General features: G+C 48.1%; 1 protein-coding gene across 1 annotated transcript in view; it reads right to left on the minus strand.

Annotated features, from left to right (window-relative positions):
* The window catches only part of LOC137322210 (dynein axonemal heavy chain 8-like), a 1,468,904-nt gene that overhangs the window by 763,614 nt on the left and 683,377 nt on the right, over positions 1-21,913 (minus strand). The gene's annotated exons all lie outside the window — the stretch shown is intronic.

Raw genomic sequence — 21,913 nt, forward strand, 5'->3', positions numbered from 1 at the left:
AATTTTGTCTTTTAAAAAGCATTTGGACAGTTACATGGGGAAGATGGGTATAGAGGGATATGGGCCAAGTGCAGGCAATTGGGACTAGCTTAGTGGTATAAACTGGGCGACATGGACATGTTGGGCCGAAGGGCCTGTTTCCATGTTGTAACTTCTATGATTCTATGATCTATGATTCTATAAGAGGACACAGACAGGAAGGTGGAATGGGCAGACACGTGGCACATGAAATTTAATGCAGAAAAGTGCGAAGTGATGCATTTTGGAGGAAGAATGAGGAGAGGCAATGTTAACTAAAGGATACAACTCAAAGGGTTGCAGGAACAGAGAGACCTGGGGTATATGTGCACAGGTCGTTGAAGGTGGCAGGACAGGTTGAGAAAGCGGTTAAAAAAAGTGTACAGGATCCTGGGCTTTATAAATAGAGGCATAGAGTACAAAAGCAAGGAGGTTATCATGAACCTTTATAAAACACTAGTTCGGCCACAACTGGAGTATTGTGTCCAATTCTGGGCACCGCACTTTAGGAAGGATGTGCAGGCCTTAGACACGGTGCAGAAAAGATTGACTAGAATGGTTACAGGGATGAGGGACTTCAGTTACGTGGATAGACTGGAGAATCAGGGGTTGTTCTCCTTAGAGTAGAAAAGGTTGAGAGGAGATTTGATAGAGGTATTCAAAATCATGAGGGATCTAGACAGAGTAGATAGAGAGAAATTGTTCCCATTGGCAGAAGGGTCGAGAACCAGAAGACACAGATTTAAGCTGATTGGCAAAAAAACCAAGGGCGACATGAGGAAAAACTTTTTTATGCAGCGAGTGGTTATGATCTGGAATGCACTGCCTGAAAGGGTGGTGGAGGCAGATTCAATCGTGGCTTTCAAAAGGGAACTGGATAAATACTTGAAGGGAAAAAATTTCACGGCTGCAGGGAAAGGGCGGAGGAGTGGGACTCACTGGATTGCTCTTGCAGAGAGCTGGCATGGTTTCGACTTGCCAAATGGCCTCCTTCTGTGCTGTAACCATTCTATGATTCTATGTAGGCAAGCGTGAGGTCTTCCACTTGGGATCTAAAAAGGATAGATCAGAGGAGTTTCTAAATGGTGAAAAGCTTGAAACTGCAGAGGTCCAAAGAGACTTAGGAGTCCATGTATATAGATCATTAAAATCAAATGGATGGGTACCAGAAAATAATCAAAAAAGCTAATGGAATGCTGGCCTTTATATATAGGGGACTACAATACAAGGGGATAAAAGTTATGCAACAGCTATACAAAGCCCTGGTTGGACCACACCTGCAGTACTGTGTTCAGTTTTGGACATTGCACCTTAGGAATGATATATTGGCTTTGGAGGGAATGCACCGTAGATTTACTAGAATGATACCTGGACTCCAAGGGTTAAATTACAAGGAGAGATTACACAAACTAGGGTTGCATTCCCTGGAATTTAAACAATTAAGGGGTGATTTGATCGAAGTTTTCAAGATATTAAGGGGAATAGATAGGGTAGATGGAGAGAAACTATTTCTGCTGATTGGGGAGTCTCGGACGAGGGGACATTGCCTAAAAATTAGAGCCAGGACTTTCAGGAGTGAAGTTAGGAAACACTTCCATACGCAAAGGGTGGTATGAGTTTGGAACTCTCTTCCGCAAATGGCAGTTGATGCTAGCTCAATTGTTAATTTTAAATCTGACATTAATAGCTGTTTGTTAACAAAAAGTATTAAGGGATATGGGGCTAAGGTGAATATATGGAGTTAGGTCACAGATCAGCCATGATCTCATTGAATGGCGGAGCAGGCTCGAAGGGCTAAGTGGCCTACTCCAATTCCGATGTTCATAAAGCCTGCTCTTCCTGTTGGTGGCCTGATTATCCACCACCATTCTTGACATTGGATGTGGTTGGGTTACAGAACTTTGCTCTGATCCATTTGTTAGAATCATAGAAAGGTTACAACATGGAAGGAAGCCATTCGGCCCATCAAGTCTGTGCCGGCTCTATGCAAGAGCAATCCAGTCCTATCATAGTAGGTTGTGGGACTGCTTACCCGTCTATAGCCTGCCTCATGTTTAGCATGTAGGTCTTGTTTCACGATAATGCACCACATTCTAAGTTATGCCTGGTACTGCTCTGGGATGTCCTTCAATACTGTCAATTGAGAAAGGAATCGGTCTCATAGAAACATAGAAACATAGAAAATAGGAGCAAGAGTAGGCCATTCGGCTCTTCAAGCCCGCTCCGCCATTCAAAATGATCATGGCTGATCGTCTAACTCAGAACCCTGTTCCCGCTTGATCCCTTTAGCATGAAGAAATATATCGATCTCCTTCTTGAATACATTTAATGACTTGGCCTCCACTGCCTTCTGTGGTAGAGAATTCCACAGGTTCACCAACCTCTGAGTGAAGAAATTTCTCCTCATCTCGGTTCTAAATGGCATACCCCGTATCCTGAGACTGTGACCCCTGGTTCTGGACTCCATCCATCGGGAACATCCTCCCTGCATCTGGTCTGTCTAGTCCTGTTAGAATTTTATATATTTCGATGAGATCGCCTCTCATTCTTCCAAACTTTAGTGAATATAGGCCTAGTCGACCCAATCTCTCCTCATACGTCAGTCCTGCCATCCCAGGAATCAGTTTGGTAAACCTTCGTTGCACTCCCTCCATGGCAAGGACATCCTTTCTCAGATAAAGAGACCAAAACTCCCCTATCTATTCTACTAGTTACATCCTCACAAAACTCCAGTAGATTTGTTAAGCATGATTTCCCTTTCATAAACCCATGCTGACTTTGTCCAATCCGGTTAATGCCCTCCAAGTGTTCTGTTATCACATCTTTTATAATGGACTCTAGCATTTTCCCCACGACTGATATTAGGCTAACTGGTCTGTAATTCCCTGTTTTTTCTCTCCCTCCTTTTTTAAATAGTGGGGTTACATTTGCCACCCTCCAATCTGTAGGAACTGTTCCAGAGTCAGAATTTTGGAAGATGATCACCAATGCATCCACTATTTCCAGGGCCACTTCCTTTAGTACTCTGGGATGTCGATCAGGCCCTGGGGATTTGTCAGCCTTTAGCCCCATTAATTTCCTTAGCACTATGTTTTGTACGAATACTGGTTTCCTTCAGTTCCTCCCTCTCACTGGACCCTTGGTTCCCTAACATTTCTGGCAGGTTATTTGTGTCCTCCTTTGTGAAAACAGAACCAAAGTATGTGTTTAATTGTTTTGCCATTTCTTTGTTCCCCATTATAATTTCCCGCTTTTCTGACTGTAAGGGACCTACATTTGTCTTCACTAATCTTTTTCTCTTGACATATTTGTAGAAGCTTTTACAGTCAGTTTTTATGTTCCCTGCTAGTTTACTCTCATACTCTACCTCCTTTGCTGAATTCTGAACTGCTCCCAATCCTCAGGCTTGCCGCTTTTTCTGATAATTTTATATGTCACCTCTTTGGATCTAATACTATCCCTAATTTCTTTTGCAAGCCATGGTTGAGCCACCTGTTTTATTTTTGTGTCAGACAGGAATGAATAATTGTTGTATTTCCTGCACACGTTCTTTAAATATTAGCCATTGCCTATCCACCGTCATCCCTTTTAGTAAAGTTCCTCAATCTATCATAGCCAACTCGCACCTCATACTTTCGTAATTTCCTTTATTTCGATTCAGGACCCTAGTTTCGGATTCAACTACTTTACTCTTCATCTTAATGAGGAATTCTATCATGTTATGGTCGCTCTTCCCTAAGGGACCCTGCACAACAAGATTGTTAATTAATCCTTTCTCATTACACAATACCCAGTCTAAGATCGCCTGTTCTCTATTTGGTTCCTCAATGTATTGGTCTAGAAAGCCATCACGTACACACTCCAGGAATTCCTCCCCCACAATATTATTGCTAATTTGATTTGACCAATCTATATGTAGATTAAAGTCACCCATGATTATAGTTGTACCCTTCGTGCATGCATCTCTAATTTCCTGTTTAATGCCCTCCCCTTCATCTCCACTACTTTTTGGGGGCCTATAGACAACCCCCACCAACATTTTCTGTGTTTCTTAGCTCCACCCATACAGATTCCACGTAGTGATTTTCCGAGCCAATATCCTTCCTCACTATTGCACTGATTTCCTCCTTTACTAACAACAACGCTACCTCACCTCCTTTCCCTTTTTGCCTGTCCTTCCGAAATATTGAATACCCCTGGATGTTCAGTTCCCATCCTTGGTCGCCCCACAGCCATGTCTCCGTTATCGCAACTATATCATAACCGTTAATATCTATCTGCACTGTTAATTCATCTAGCTTATTGCGAATGCTCCACGCATTGAGACACAATGCCTTTAGACTTGTCTTTTTAAGATTGCTGGTCATCTTAGTTTTATTTTGCACTCTGGCCCTATTTGTTTTTCACCCTTGTTTTCTCTGCCTTCCACTATTGCTTCTTCCCTTTCTATCTTTTGCTTCTATCCTTGTTTCCCCCTCCTCTGTCTCCCCGCTCAGGTTCCCATCCCCCTACCATTCTAGTTTAAACCTTCCCCAACAGCACTAGCAAACACCCCTGCTCGGGTGTAACCTGTCCCGGTTGTACAGGTCCCACCTTCCCCAGAACCGGTCCCAATGTCCCAGGAATCTAAATCCCTCCCTCCTATACCATCCCTGCAGCCACGCATTCATCTGGTCGATTCTCCTGTTCCTATACTCACTAGCACGTGGCACTGGTAGTAATCCTGAGATCACTACCTTTGAGATCCTGCTTTTTAATTTATCGCCTAACTCCTTATATTCACCTTGCAGGACCTCATCCCTTTTTTCACTTATGTCTTTGGTACCGATATGGACCACGACTACTGGCTGTTCACCCTCCACCTCCAGAATGCCCTGCAGCTGCTTCGTAACATGTTAACGACACCAGGGACCTTGATTCACTAAAAAACACTACTTGCTCAGACGAGGAGGAACGCGATGGACACCTACAGACGCTGAAAGACGCCTTAGTAAGAACGGGATATGACGCTCGACTCATCGATCGACAGTTCCGACGGGCCACAGCAAAAAATCGCTTAGACCTCCTCAGGAGACTAACACGGGACGCAACCAACAGAGTACCCTTTGTCGTCCAGTACTTCCCCGGAGCGGAGAAACTACGCCATGTTCTCCACAGCCTTCAACATGTCATCAATGAGGACAAACACCTCGCTATGGCCATCCCCACACCTCCACTACTCGCCTTTAAACAGCCACCCAACCTCAAACAGACCATCGTTCGCAGCAAATTACCTAGCTTTCAAGAGAACAGCGTCCACGACACCACACAACCCTGCCACGGTAACCTCTGCAAGACATGCCAGATCATCGACACAGATACCACCATCACACGAGAGGACACCACCCACCAGGTGCATGGTTCATACTCCTGTGACTCGGCCAACGTTGTCTACCTCATACGTTGCAGGAAAGGATGCCCCAGAGCATGGTACATTGGCGAGACCATGCAGACGCTGCAACAACGGATGAACGGACACCGCGCAACAATCGCCAAACAGGAGGGTTCCCTCCCAGTCGGGGAACACTTCAGCAGTCATGGACATTCATCCACCGACCTTCGGGTAAGCGTACTCCAAGGCGGCCTTCGAGACACACGACAACGCAAAATCGTCGAGCAGAAATTGATAGCCAAGTTCCGCCCCTATGAGGACAGCCTCAACCGGGATCTTGGGTTCATGTCATGCTACACGTTACCCCACCAGCGAACAAATGTTATCTGTTTTTAATATAATGGGTCATTTGCTGGCTTTCTCTGCCTTCCGGATGTTTCTGCCTCTCTCTGTTTTTTTTCCTGTTTGTTTTTTTGTTGAATGTGTATTCGGGGGTTCTGCAGGTGACACCTCTCTGTCTGAACACGGTGATTGCCTTGGCAACGGGCAGTTGCAGGGGCATTCTGTAAACACCATGTATTGTTCTATATGTATAAATGCGTAGGCTTCAAGGAGCTCCTGAACATTTACCTGAGGAAGGAGGAAGCCTCCGAAAGCTTGTGAATTTAAAATAAAATTGCTGGACTATAACTTGGTGTTGTAAAATTGTTTACAATTGTCAACCCCAGTCCATCACCGGCATCTCCACATCATGCTATAAGAGCTGCAGACCTTACCTTTCTTCTTACTTTAGTTACTGTAGAATAGTAGAAATACTCACCTGAATCTACTTACCAATCAGGTGCCTCCCCTGTGTCACGTCCCTTTCTGATTCCTGACATCACTTCGAACTCCGTCACAGCTCCCTCTGTGGTGTTCCGCTCCTCTCAGCTGTTTTCGGTGCTCCGAAATCCTGCCTTTTTATCGGACACTCCCTCTGCTCTGTTCCGTTCCTCTCGGCTGCTTTTGATGCTCCGAAATCCCGCCTTTTTATGGGACACTCCCTCTGCTAAGTTTCGCTCCTCTCAGCTGTTTTCGGTGCTCCGAAATCCCGCCTTTTTATGGGATGCTCCTTCTGCTCTGTTCCGCTCCTCTCAGCTGTTTTCGGTGCTCCGAAATACCGCCTTTTTATGGGATGCTCCCTCTGCTCTGTTCCGCTCCTCTCAGCTGCTTCAAGTCTCCTGGCTTGAAGGTGATGGAGGAGTGAGGCATGTGCCTGAAAAGATTACAGATAGTGGGGGTGTGCAATACTTCTGCTGCTGATGGCCGAAAGCACCTCATGCATGCCCAGTTTTGAGCTCCTCAGTCTGTCCCACTTAGCATAGCAGTCATGCCACAATATATAACAGTGAGTGCCCTCACTATGGAGACAAGTGTCTATATGAGGACAGTGCAGTGCAGGACACTTCAAGCAATGCTGTTGAAAGACAGACGTGTCTGCCACAGGTAGACTGCTGAGAACAAAGTCAAATAGGTTAATCCTTCATGTTCATTCCACACCACCTGATGCAGGCTCAGTCCAAAGCCTAGGGAACCAGAAGACAATGATAAGTCATTTAACATGATTTATGCAGGTAAGGGATCTGGTTCGAAGAACAGCTGTAGGGATTTGAAGGAGCAGTGGTAGGAGTTTGTGGAGCTGATCCAACCTCGTCCAGTGGAGGGTGACAGAGGAGTTCTGAAGGATGAGTGGTGCCAGCAGCTACGGAAAGCAAGCGGAAAGCAGCAAAGCAAAAGGTCATTGGAGAGCAATGGAGCAGAATCCAGACCAACGTGGGAGTAGCACGCAGGGGTATAATAAAATTCCTTTCTGTTCTGGGCAGCATCACCACGTCTTACGTACACACAGTCCTTCAATCCCTATGCGACATTCAGTACAATTCCGAAGTTACTTTATTCCACAGCAGGCAAAACATACAGGCCTAAGAATTTGGCTGCGCAGAGCCTGCTTTATGGGCGCTAACTGGTCTGCTAAGCCCCCATTATGGTGGGCAGGAAGCATGTGCATATTTCGGGCTGGAAATGTGCCGCTCGCCATATTGAGAAAGGATGTTGCCCTGTCATCAACAGCACACACCAGAAATGTTTAAAGACAAAAATAAGTTATGTATAATGGGGACCTGCACTTCTTGCAGGACCTGTACTGGATTTTCAATCGCCCATGTGCTTTACTCGTCACGTGCTGAAATCGCACAGCATAGCGTGGCACTAACTGGCATGAAGGCCCCTCACCAGTGCAATTTAAAGGGATTATGCAGTACGTACAGTTTAGTTGCTGGTTTAGCATTTCATACTGCTGCTTGACTTCTGGGTGTTTTTCAGTGTGTTGTACACTCTGGAAAGTTCACTTTTTCTGCACAGAGAAAGATTTTGCTGGTCTTGCACTGTTGTTGTTTGCCTCAGAAATAGTCTGGCTGCAGCAAGGGTGGTCTCATAGGGTTGCTTTCGAAGCTGGATGATGAGAGATGCCAGAAAAAGGAGGAGGAGGGCACTGCACAGGTGACCATATCCACAAAGGGCATTCAGGGAGCACTTCTCCTACATCAACTTTAATCAGGAGCAATGTAGTCTTCGCTTCGCCAAGGAGGCTGTCACCAAGTTATGTCACCTGCTGCAGCCACAACTCAAGCCTCAAACTGAGCCAACAGCACTGCCTGTCCCTGTCAAGGTCGCTGTAGCCATGAATTTTTAATGTATCAAGGAGGTTACCAGGGCTCTCAGAGATCAGCTCATTGAGGGGCACTTCACCTAAACCAGCCCTCCCATTCCCCATTCACCAACAGTTCAAAAATCCTTGCCACTATCCTTACATTGAATAAGATGCCACATAAAAGGCTGTTACATAAGATAAGGGCTCATGGGGTTGGGGGTCATATATTAGTATGGAGAGAGGATTGGTTAATGGACAGAAAACAGAGAGTAGGGATAAACAGGTCTTTTTCAGGTTGGAAGACTGTAACCATTGGGGTGCCGCAAGGATCGGCGCTTGGGCCTCAGCTATTGACAATCTACATTAATGTCTTAGATGAAGGAACCAAGTGTAATATATCCAAGTTTGATGACGATACAAAGCTAGGTGGGAAAGTAAGCTGTTCGGAAAGCAAAGAGAGGGCATGAACAAATATTGGCAAGTAAAATCAAGGAAAACCCAAAGATGTTTTATAAATACATTAAAAGCAAGAGACTAACTAAGGAAAGAGTAGGGCCTATTAGAGACCAAAAAGGTAACCTATGTGTGAAGGCGGAAGATGTTGGTATGGTTCTTAATGAATACTTGGGGCTCGATTTTCCCGGGAAATTGCGGGTGTGTTGGGGGCTCCGAAAATTGAGGAAATCCCGTTCGGGTTCGAAGTCCGGCTTCCAACCCGACTTCCGAGTTCCCCACGGACGCACCTATGTGCGCACGGGCGTCCCGAATCTGAAAGTCGATAGTTAAAGAGCCATGTACCTCATTGAGGTGCTTAAGGCACTTTACTTATGACATATTAGATAGTTAAAACAATTTTTAACTTACCTGGGCAGTTTTCCCACTGCTTCTCATTCAGGCCTGGTAAAACCAGGTGTGAAAGGCCAGATCAGGCAAAAAGAAACAAAATAAATTACATAAAAAAACTAGTGCACGAAGTTAAAACACAAAATCAACCGATCTTTCCACCCTGCTCCGATATCCCCCTCTTCGATCTCCCCCTCTTCACCCCCCCAATGTCCCCTGGTCTCCCCCTCTTCACCCCCCCCGATCTCCCCTTCTTCAACCCTCCGATGTCCCCCCCGATGTCCCCTTCTTCAGCCCCCCCGATTTCCCCTTCTTCACTCCCCGATCTTCCCCTCTCCCCCCCAATCTTCCCCTCTCCCCCCCTGATCTTCCCCTCTCCCCCCCTGATCTTCCCCTCTCCCCCTCCCGATCTTCCACTCTTTCCCCCCCCCCACCCCCCCACCCCGATCTTCCAGTCCAGCACCGGATGACGTCTCGCTCTCTCTCTTTCTCTTCCCCCTCCCCGCACCTCGCATTGCAGCTCCTGACAGCAGCCAACCTGTCAATCAGACTGGATGCCAGGTGCGAAATCCGGAGAGCACATTAATCACCATCAACGTTTTGTTTATTCGGATTTGCCACACGCACCTTCACCACCACCCCCACCCCCCCCCCACCACCCGCCCTGCTACCAACCTGCCACCATTTCAAAACTGAGCCCTTTGTGTCTGTCTTCACAAAAGAGAGGGACGATGCAGACATTGTAGTTGAGAAGGAGGAGTGTGAAATATTGGATGGGATAAACGTAGTGAGAGAGGAAGTATTAAGGGGATTAGCATCTTTGAAAGTAGATAAATCACCAGGGCCGGATGAAATGTATCCCAGGCTGTTAAAAGAAGCAAGGGAGGCTCTGACCATCATTTTCCAATCCTCCCTAGATACAGGCATGGTGCCGGAGAGTTGGAGGACTGCTAATGTTGTATTACTGTTTAAAAAGGGAGAAAAGGATAGACCGAGTAATTACAGGACAGTCAGTCTAACCTCAGTGGTGGGAAAATTATTGGAATCAATTCTGAGGGACAGGATAAACCGTCACTTAGAAAGGCACAGAGTAATCAAGGACAGTCAGCATGGATTTCTTCAGGGAAGGTTGTGTATGACGAACTTGATTGAATTTTTTGAGGGGGTAACAAGGAGCGTCGATGAGGGTAGTGCACTTGATATAGTCTACATGGATTTTAGCAAGGCTTTTGACAAGGTCCCACATGGCAGACTGGTCAAAAAAGCACAAGCCCATGGGATACAAGGGAGAGTTAGATCCAAGATTGGCTCAGTGGCAGGAAGCAAAGGTAAATGGTCGACGGATGTTTTTGTGACTGGGAGGCTGTTTCCAGTGGGGTTCCGTAGGGCGCAGTACTAGGTCCCTTGCTTTTTGTGATATATATTAATGGTATTAATGCGTGGGGGCATGATTAAGAAATTTGCAGATGATACAAAAATTGGCCGTGTGGTTGATAGGGAGGAGGAAAGCTGTAGACTGCAGGAAGATATCAATGGACTGGTCAGGTGGGCAGAAAAGTGGGAAATGGAATTCAATCCGGAGAAGTGTGAGGTAATGCATTTGGGGAGGACAAACATGGCAAGGGAGTACACAATAAATGGAAGGATGCTGAAATGTGTAGAGGAAGTGAGGGACCTTGGAGTGCATGTCCACAGATCCCTGAAGGTAGCAGGACAGGTAGATAAGTTGGTTAAAAAATCATATGGAATACTTTCCTTTATTAGGCGAGGCATAGAATATAGGAGCAGGGAGGTTATGCTGGAGCTGTATAAAACACTGGTTAAGCCACAGCTTGAGTACTGTGTACAGTGCTGGTCACCACATTACAGGAAGGATGTAATTGTACTAGAGATGGTGTAGAGGAGATTTACAAGGATGTTGCCAGGACTGGAAAATTTTAGCTATGAGAAAAGATTGGATAGGCTGGGGTTGTTCTCTTTGGAACAGTGGAGGTTGAAGGGTGATTTAATTGAGGTGTACAAAATTATAAGGGGCATAGATAGAGTGGATAGGAAGTACCTATATCCCTTACTAGAGAGGTCAATAACTAGGGGGCATAGATTTAAAGTGATTGGTAGAAGGATTAGAGGGGAGCTGAGGAAAGATTTTTTCACCAGGAGGGTGGTGGGCATCTGGAACTCACTGCCTGAAAGGGTGGTACAGGTAGAAACCCTCAATTCATTTAAAAAGTACCTGGATGTGCAGCTGAAGCGCTGTGACCTACAAGGCTAGGGACCAAGTGCTGGAAAGTGGGATTAGGCTGGCTGGCTCATTTTCGGCCAGCGCGGACACGATGGGCGGAATGGCCTCCTTCTGTGCTGTAAATTTTCTATGATTCTATGACACAAAGAGCCTGACAGGTTATGTGAGTGGTTGAGAAGGTGGCAGATGGAGTATAATGTGGGGAAGTCTGAGGTTATTCACTTTGTTAGGAAGATTAGAAAAACAGAATATTTTTTAAATGGTGAGAAGCTATTAAATGTTGGTGTTCAAAGAGATTTGGGTGTCCTCGTACAGGAAACCCAAAAAGTTAGCAGGCAGGTACAGCATGCAATTAGGAAGGTAAATGGCATGTTGACCTTTATTGCAAGGGGGTTGGAGTACAAGAGTAAGGAAGTTTTACCATAAATGTACATGGCTTTGGCGAGACTACACCTGGAGTACTGTGTACAGTTTTGGTCCCCTTATCTAAGGAAGGATATACTTGCTTTAGAGCTGGTGCAACGAAGGTTCACTAGATTGATTCCTGGGATGAGAGGGTTGTCCTATGAGGAGAGATTGAGTAGAATGGGCCTATACTCTCTGGAGTTTAGAAGAATCAGAAGTGATCTCATTGAAACGTATAAGATTCTGAGGGGGCTTGACAGGGTAGATGCTGAGAGATTGTTTCCCCTGGCTGGAGAGTCTAGAACTAGGGGGCATAGTCTCAGGATAAGGGGTCGGCCATTTAAGACTGAGATGAGGAGGAATTTCTTCACTCAGAGGGTTGTGAATCTTTGGAACTCTCTACCCCAGAGGGCTGTGGATGTTGAGTATATTCAAGGCTGAGATCGATAGATTTTTGGACTCCAGGGGAATCAAGGGATATGGGGATCGGGCGGGAAAGTGAAGTTGAGGTCGAAGATCAGCCATGATCTTGTTGATATTTCTTATGTTCCTATGTTCAACTACCATCCAATTGCCTTCCTTCACTCCACTACAAAGACAAACACGAACACCAAATCTAGAACAAAAAATAAATTGATCAAGCAATTATTGTCAAATCATATCATGACAAAAAAAAACTAATAACCTGTTTAGCTTTTTCAGACTTTTCTATGGAGATCTGCTTCGATATCAGTTTTTCTCGAATCTTCTGCATTTGCTGGTCTGACTTGGCCATCTCTGCAAAGTAGTCACCTGGTCTCCTTGTTGCAATTTTCAGTCGCTGTAGCCGAGGCAATGCATCCAATGCGGTTGCTTGTGCCTGGCGATAGAAGTACATTTCACGCTGAAAGTCATCATCTGGGTCAATATCTGAATGTTCTTGTCCTGGAGATTTCCCTTCAGCCTTTGCTACGATGTCTGCAGCTGGGCCATTAGTCATGTCCAGTCTAAAGTGTGCTCGTTTTCCTGTTCTCCTGCTTCTATGAAGTGCTTCTTCAGTGGCTACAGCTTGGGAGGTGGAAGGCTGCTGACCTTCCATTGAGGACACTTCAAAAGGCCTTGTAGGACAACCTCGAGTAGCTCTGGGCCTAACCGGCCTGGCTGCAGACTGCAGCATTTCGCCATGGGTTACAACGGCCTGGGCCGACTGGCTGAGTGGCACCAGCAAAGGCACTGGCAGAGTGTCCGGTGAGGGAGCAAGCATGCTGTCATTCTGACACCACACAACCCTGCCACGGCAACCTCTGCAAGACATGCCAGATCATCGACACGGATACCACCATCACACGAGAGGACACCACCCACCAGGTACATGGTTCATACTCCTGTGACTCGGCCAACGTTGTCTACCTCATACGTTGCAGGAAAGGATGCCCCAGAGCATGGTACATCGGCGAGACCATGCAGACACTGCGACAACGGATGAACGGACACCGCGCAACAATCGCCAGACAGGAGGGTTCCCTCCCTGTCGGGGAACACTTTAGCAGTCAAGGACATTCAGCCACCAATCTTCGGGTAAGCGTTCTCCAAGGCGGCCTTTGAGACACACGACAACGCAAAATCGTCGAGCAGAAGTTGATAGCCAAGTTCCGCATCCATGAGGACGGCCTCAACCGAGATCTTGGGTTCATGTCACGCTACACGTAACCCCACCAGCAAAAAGGGGGAAAAAAATTATGTTTTTTAATATCCTCTCTCTCTCTCTCTCTCTCTGCCATTTTGGGTTTCTTTCTGCCTGTCTGTGTAATTGACACAATGTATATCCAGTGTACTGGGACGTGCTGTTCTCCGTGACTGGCCTGTTTGAATAACAACGACACGTTTTGATTGGTGTGATGCTGTCCCAGCCTAGTATAAGATATGCGATTTGAGAACCTTTTCACTCATTCATCTGACGAAGGGGATAATCTCCGAAAGCTTGTGATTTTAAAATAAATTTGTTGGACTATAACCTGGTGTTGTAAGATTCCTTACATTCTGAGAGAGGACAGTGGGTGCCTCTCCCATGGAGCCAAGGCAACTCTCCTGGGGTGAAGCCTCAGCACTCCTAGCGCTGTGCTAGCGAACAGAGTGCTGGTGTGATGTGACGCCTTGGAAGCCCCTTTCAACAGTGGCCCCAAAGCCACAATGGCAGTTGCTTGAGCTTTCATGCCAGCAGTTTGTGCTGCCATGGAAGCTGTCAGAGTGTCATGAGGCTCCATCATGGTGGGTTCCACTTGTGGTGTTGACGGACCTGACCACTCATCGGTAGCCTGATCCCTTGAAGTCCGCATCTGACTCTTCTGCAGCAGGACATATGCGACCTCGCCCTCTGGCGAGCTGGTACTTGTGGCGTACTATCCCCCTGCGCACTTGTGCCCTCTGAATTACCACGTGTAGATACTTCCTCTAATCTAGCCTCTAAAGTCCAGGTGGTGCTGGTATCTCAGCTGGTGCTTGCGAGAGTCAAATCAAGTGATAGTGCGTCTTCTGGAATGCCGTGCTCCTCTTCCTCCACTAGTTGAGGGGCATTGACATTCACAGCAACTGAAATGAAACAGAGGGACATGGATTAGCTTGTGGTGTGAGGGAGAGCAGAGAGAAAGAGTTGTGTGTTAAAAGCATCTGCAGCTTGTCATGCAGTGTGTGGGGTGAGGGAGATTCAGAAGAGACAAAGAGGATTAGCCATGAAGAAACCCTGCGTGACATCTCCTCTAGCATCACTAGTCACCATAGTCTCCACCCTGCCCCTTCTCACGATGGCCAGCATAATCTCTTCATGGCGGGGAGATGGTCTGCAGGCAAATTCTATCTCCTCCAGTTCCAGCCTGTTGCCTGGTCTTGTGTGCAACCTTCTCCTGCAATAATGAAGGGAGTGTGTTAGTGAGAGTCTTGTGAGGTGTTTGGAGAATGTGACTGTCATGATGGAATAGCTGATAGTCCGTATGTGAGGTGTGAGTTGTGGGTAAATGCTGGCATCTACCCGACAATGTGGAAAATTGCCCAGGTATGTCCTGTCCACAAAAAGCAGGACAAATCCAATCCGGCCAATTACCGCCCCATCAGTCTACTCTCAATCATCAGCAAAGTGATGGAAGGTGTCGTCGACAGTGCTATCAAGCGGCATTTACTCACCAATAACCTGCTCATCGATGCTCAGTTTGGGTTCCGCCAGGGCCACTCGGCTCCAGACCTCATTACAGCCTTGGTCCAAACATGGACAAAAGAGCTGAATTCCAGAGGTGAGGTGAGAGTGACTGCCCTTGACATCAAGGCAGCATTTGACCGAGTGTGGCACCAAGGAGCCCTAGTAAAATTGAAGTCAATGGGAATCAGGGGGAAAACTCTCCAGTGGCTGGAGTCACACCTAGCACAAAGGAAGATGGTAGTGGTTGTTGGAGGCCAATCATCTCAGCCCCAGGGCATTGCTGCAGGAGTTCCTCAGGGCAGTGTCCTAGGCCCAACCATCTTCAGCTGCTTCATCAATGACCTTCCCTCCATCATAAGGTCAGAAATGGGGATGTTCGCTGATGACTGCACAGTGTTCAGTTCCATTCGCAACCCCTCAGATAATGAAGCAGTCCGAGCCTGCATGCAGCAAGACCTGGACAACATCCAGGCTTGGGCTCATAAGTGGCAAGTAACATTCGCGCCAGATAAGTGCCAGGCAATGACCATCTCCAACAATTGTAAACAATTTTACAACACCAAGTTATAGTCCAGCAATTTTATTTTAAATTCACAAGCTTTCGGAGGCTTCCTCCTTCCTCAGGTGAACGATGTCGAAATGAAATCCTCGAAATGAAATCGCATTTATAATTCACAGAACAATGCTTGGTGATTACAGACAGTTTTTTCAACTGTCCGTTGCCAAGGCAATCAGTGTGCAGACAGACAGGTGTTACCTGCAAGGTCTCAGAATATACAAATCACCAAAAAAAACAACAAACAAAAAAAAAACAGAGATAGAGAGGTAGAAACATAGAAAAGACAGCAACTGACCCGTTATATTAAAAACAGATAACATTTGTTCGCTGGTGGGGTAACGTGTCGCGTGACATGAACCCAAGATCCCGGTTGAGGCCGTCCTCATGGGTGCGGAACTTGGCTATCAATTTCTGCTCGACGATTTTGCGTTGTCGTGTGTCTCGAAGGCCGCCTTGGAGTACGCTTACCCGAAGGTCGGTGGATGAATGTCCATGACTGCTGAAGTGTTCCCCGACTGGGAGGGAACCCTCCTGTTTGGCGATTGTTGCGCGGTGTCCGTTCATCCGTTGTCGCAGCGTCTGCATGGTCTCGCCAATGTACCATGCTCTGGGGCATCCTTTCCTGCAACGTATGAGGTAGACAACGTTGGCCGAGTCACAGGAGTATGAACCATGCACCTGGTGGGTGGTGTCCTCTCGTGTGATGGTGGTATCTGTGTCGATGATCTGGCATGTCTTGCAGAGGTTACCGTGGCAGGGTTGTGTGGTGTCGTGGACGCTGTTCTCTTGAAAGCTAGGTAATTTGCTGCGAACGATGGTCTGTTTGAGGTTGGGTGGCTGTTTAAAGGCGAGTAGTGGAGGTGTGGGGATGGCCATAGCGAGGTGTTCGTCGTCATTGATGACATGTTGAAGGCTGCGGAGAACATGGCGTAGTTTCTCCGCTCCGGGGAAGTACTGGACGACAAAGGGTACTCTGTTGGTTGCGGGACGGTTAATTCATAATGCAGCTTTTTGATGCTGGACCATTGACTTCTGTGTCCTAATTTTTAAAGGCCTTTCCCCACTAACCCATAGAGATTGCTAGAGTTTGTCAACACTCAGGTGCTGGATAGAATCCTGAATGGCCAGACATTGCTGAGAAATTAGCCATTGTTTAGAATTTGTGCAAAACAACTGCCCATCCTGCATTTAAGTCACCTCTCATCTGCCCTTCAGGTAAGTTTCTGCTGAGAACACATTTTAAAACTACATGTCTTTCTTTTTTGTTGAAGAATTCTGAATCATGACAATGGCGTACACTATAATATATGCACATTTTTTATTTGTTCTCGGGATAAGTGACACTTGCAAGGCTGCATTTATTGTCCATCCCTAATTGTCCTGAACTCATCCACATAATGTGGGGCTGCAGTCATATGTAGGCCAGACCAGGTAGTAATGGCTGCTTCCCTTCTCTGCAGGTCACAAGTGGGCTTTTATGACGAACCAATAGCTTTCATGGTCATTTTTCCTGGTGTCGGCCTAAAAATGATCAGATTCTTGAATTGAATTTCACAACTTGCTATGGTGGAATTTAAACTCACAGGGGGAAAAATTGGATAAGGGTCTGTTTCGTGCGGTGGTAGCACCCTGGGCCTGACAGACCCTAAGCAGGCAACATGTGAACTTTGTGCTGCCTGCTGCTTACCATGATATCTCCGTGCGGCCAGCGCAACCCGTACTGCTAAGAGGCTGCATGGAAAATGAGGACGTTGGAAATGGGGCATGCACAGCTCACGTCATCAGCAGCCTACACTTCTTAAAGGTGCAGGCACATTTCAAATGGCAGGTACACAGCTTACTTGCAGGAAGGAAAGATGGCCAAGAGAATAGCTGGACCGACACAAGAGAGGGCTCCACACTTCTTGGATGATGCTCTGGAGGCCCTGGTGGAAGCTGTGGACTAAAGGAGGGCCAGCACGTACCAGCAGGGTGGCCGGAGACCCTCCAGGCTGCAGCTCCGCAGGCAACGGCAGGCTGTGGCGCAGGAAGTAAACGCCAGGAGCATTGTACCACGCATGTGGGTGCAGTACTGGAAGAAGTTCAATGATTTGACACAAGTGGTCAAGGTGAGGGAACACAAGTGTCAAGTGGCACATCCTACCAACTGCAACACTGCTCCTCGCACGACACCTACCGTCACCCACCCACCAACAAACACTGCCCATCCATCCGCAATGCTGCACTCGGCATGCTGCATCTCACCCGCACATAGTACCACACTTGCAGGTCACACAACCACCACTCACAAGTCACACAAACAGGCAGCTATTCGTCCATGACAGGCACATCACCCACACACCTTGCAGGACACTCACTGACACACTGTCCTCTGTCTTGCAAGAGAAAGTGGCACATAACACCAGGCAGCAGGAGGGACCTGAGGGTGGACGGGCACGTTTGCACTAGAGGAGACAGTGCTCAGGATCATTGGGCAAGCCGTCACTGCAGCCGTCACATAATGCCACGTTGGAGGTCCCAATGAAGGGGGACTCTGCATATCTAATGTTCCTTCTTTTCCACATCTCCCTCCTCCCATAATCTTTTCTGACTCACGTGCTGCATATGCTGTCAGCACACACGTCTTACTTGCTCCTCTCCCCATTCCACAACTCAACCTGTTTCCCTTTGTCATTGCAGGTACCCAAGAACACGTGGCGGCACCGTCCGAGGTGGTGGAGGAGGAGGACACTGAAGCCACACCGTCAATCGATCTGACACTTGCTTCCACCAGCTCAGACAGTGACACTGCACGTCCTTTGGAGGTTAGGTTAGAGGAGGGATCTGCATGTGGTCCTAGGCCCAACCATCTTCAGCTGCTTCATCAATGACCTTCCCTCCATCATAAGGTCAGAAATGGGGATGTTCGCTGATGACTGCACATTGTTCAGTTCAGATAATGAAGCAGTCCGAGCCTGCATGCAGCAAGACCTGGACAACATCCAGGCTTGGGCTCATAAGTGGCAAGTAACATTCGCGCCAGATAAGTGCCAGGCAATGACCATCTCCAACAAGAGAGAGTCTAACCACCTCCCCTTGACATTCAACGGCATCACCATCGCCGAATCCCCCACCATCAACATCCTGGGGGTCACCATTGACCAGAAACTTAACTGGACCAGCCATATAAATACTGTGGCTACGAGAGCAGGTCAGAGGCTGGGTATTCTGCGGCGAGTGACTCACCTCCTGACTCCCCAAAGCCTTTCCACCATCTACAAGGCACAAGTCAGGAGTGTGATGGAATACTCTCCACTTGCCTGGATGAGTGCAGCTCCAACAACACTCAAGAAGCTCGACACCATCCAAGATAAAGCAGCCCGCTTGATTGGCACCCCATCCACCACCCTTAACATTCACTCCCTTCACCACCGGCGCACTGTGGCTGCAGTGTGTACCATCCACAGGATGCACTGCAGCAACTCGCCAAGGCTTCTTCGACAGCACCTCCCAAACCCGCGACCTCTACCACCTGGAACGACAAGGGCAGCAGGCGCATGGGAACAACACCACCTGCACGTTCCCCTCCAAGTCACACACCATCCCGACTTGGAAATATATCGCCGTTCCTTGATTGCCGCTGGGTCAAAATCCTGGAACTCCCTTCCTCACAGCACTGTGGGAGAACCGTCACCACACGGACTGCAGCGGTTCAAGAAGGCGGCTCACCACCACCTTCTCAAGGGCAATTAGGGATGGGCAATAAATGCCGGCCTCGCCAGCGACGCCCACATCCCATGAACGAATAAAAAAAATAAAAAAAATAAAAAAAATGTGGTGAGACACCGAGCACAAGTGCGCAGGAGCCGGGGCAGGAGGAATGGATACCACAGGTGCCAGTTCACCGGAGGGCGAGGTCGCTCACTAGTTCTGCTGCAGAGGAGTCAGATGAGGACTTCGATGGGCCAGGCTACAGAAGACGTCTGATGGGCGTACACCACCAAATGCTTGGGGCACTGGAAAACCTGCCAGAAAGCCTGCGCACAATGAGAAGAGGCATGGAGGAGTCCAGCTCCAACTTGGCACAGGGCTTTGCGCAGAGCTTGGAGCCCATCCTTTCCAACATAGAACGGGTGGTCACCTCCATCAGTGCACCTGTGGAACCCACCATGATGCAGCGTCTGATGACTGATGTCACAGCATCCATTGCAGCACAAACATCTGCCATCCAAGGTCCAACTGCTGCATTTGCAGCTCAGACTGCTGCCTTGGAAGCTCAGACTGCTGCTATCGTGACTCTGAGGACCACTGTGGAACGGGGCTTCTAGGGTGTCACAGCACTCCAGCAATCCGTTCTTCAGCTGATCATCAGGATTGCTGAGGCACCGTCCCAGGAGAGTAGCAGAGGTGCCATGGCAGTCAGACCTGCTGTCCTCTCTCAGATCGACAGCATTCCTGCTCCCAACCCTGCCACTCCGCCAGTTCCCCTGTTGTTGCCTCTCGGCCATCCAGGCCAGACTGCTGCAGCCCATGCTGAGGTGGTGCAGTCTGAAGCTGGGCCCACCAGGCCCAGAGCTACTCGAGCTCCTCCAAGGCCATCTGCACGCTCCTCCATTGAAGGCCAGCAGCCTCCCACCACCCATACTCCAGCCACTGGGGAAGCACCTCGTAGGAGCACTAGGATAGGTAAAGGCACACAACCAACAGGCACTAGAGGAATGCACAAGGGTGAATAGTTCTGTTATGTTTGCATAATTTCATTTATTCATTGATAAATGAGACTTTGATTTTGCATTTGGTGGTGGTTTTTATTTATGCAATGAGCTGAGAGGGACACCAATGTGTAATCAGATGGAGGGCGATTTGATTGTCTGGTGTGAGCGGAAAGGTGGGGAGTGTAGGACTGTTGTTGAGTTGGGGGATGTAGTTCAAATTATTGATAGCGGGCACGGATCAGGCGAGCACGCAGAGCCCTTACAGACAAGGCATGTGGTTCCTGTTGCACCCTTGCGTCTTCCTCCATTTCCTCTTCCGGCTCCACCCCCTCCTCTTCCTCCTCCTCAGCCTCTTCCTCCTCCTCCACCTCTGGCTCAGGATCTTCTGCAATCATTCATGGTCCCTCATGATGGCGAGGTTGTGCAGCATGCAGCATACCACAACAAATATGCCCACCTGCTCAGGGGAGGACCGGAGGGCTCCTCCAGACCAGTCCAAGCAGCAGAAGCATTGTTTGAGGAGGCCTATGGTGTGCTCCACGATGTTGCATATGGCAGCATGGCTCTCATTATAGGCCTGCTGTGCACATATGCATGGGTTCCTGACGACGTCACCCAGTAGCCAGCCTTTGACTTGCCGAGTCGGGTGAAAGATAGCTGGCATATTGGACTGCCGCATGACGAAGGCGTCGTGACTGCTCCAAGGGTAGCGGGCATCGACCTCCATGATCCAATGCATGTGGTTGCACACTAGCTGCAAGTTGAGGGAGTGGAAGCTCTTTCGGTTGACGAAGACGGCTGAGTTGACATGCAGGGCACGCAGGGCAATATGTGTGCAGTCAGTCGCACCCTGCACCATGGGGAAGCCAGCAATGTGAACTCACTCGTTCTGCTTGACTCTATGTGGAGGGAAGGTGATGAACCTGTTACTCATGTGGTACAGTGCATCTGTGACCTCCCTTATGCAGCACTGCATTGCATACTGCGAGATGTTGCACATGTCGCCTGCAGAGGCCTGAAATGTTCCTGAGCCGTAGAAATTCAGCGCCACAGTGACCTTCACAGTCACAGGCAATGCTGTCCTCACCCTGCTCTGAGGCTGGAGTTGTGGCCGCACCAATTGACAGATCTCGGTGACGGCTTCCTTGGTGAACCTCAAGCGTCGGATGCAATCCTCCTTGGTTATGTTGAGGGAAGAGAATTGATCCTGGAAGGCCCTCATTGGGTAGGGCCTCCTGCTCAGTGCCCTGCGCCTCCTCGTCCTCCGTCTCCTTGCAGCTTGACCTGCTGTGCGTGGCCTCTCTGCATGCTCCCAGTGGTGCTCAATGCCCAGTGGGAGCCCGAGCAGACCGCCCATGGTTGGCAGGAATGTTGTTCAACCATGGTTATAACTTTCTGACCCATAAGGCAGTACCTGCCAAAGCACTCTCAAAAGTAGTGTGGGAACTGTCAAGAAGAAGAGGGAGCTTCAAAAAACACTTCCTACTCCTCCAGCAGCCAGAAGCAATAATCCAGCAACTAACCTGCAACACCTGCATGGCCCCTTTAAATAGCACTGGTGGAGGGTCTTTCAGGCACTGTGAGACAAATTTAGATGGTCGGGGATAAGACTGCATTGAGCTGAGCGTTAAGGTCGAAAATGGTGTGTATCACTTGTTGATCACCGGTTACGGTTATTGGCTTAGTACAAAGAGGAGAAGAGTCAATTCTCTCTTAACTCTCAATTCGCTTTATTCACGTCGTTAGATCATATACATATAGCTTATACGTCTGGTTATATACAGACATGCAGTTTTCAGCAGGTTCTACAGTTTTATACCCAAACGAGGATCTAAACGCACATCCACTAGGTTTCTCTGACACTCCCTGAGTGGTCACAGAATATAAGGGATAATACCCGAAAAGGAGAGCTGACGCTGGCCA

The sequence above is a fragment of the Heptranchias perlo genome, chromosome 5, assembly GCF_035084215.1.
Source record: "Heptranchias perlo isolate sHepPer1 chromosome 5, sHepPer1.hap1, whole genome shotgun sequence".
Classification (NCBI taxonomy): domain Eukaryota; kingdom Metazoa; phylum Chordata; class Chondrichthyes; order Hexanchiformes; family Hexanchidae; genus Heptranchias; species Heptranchias perlo.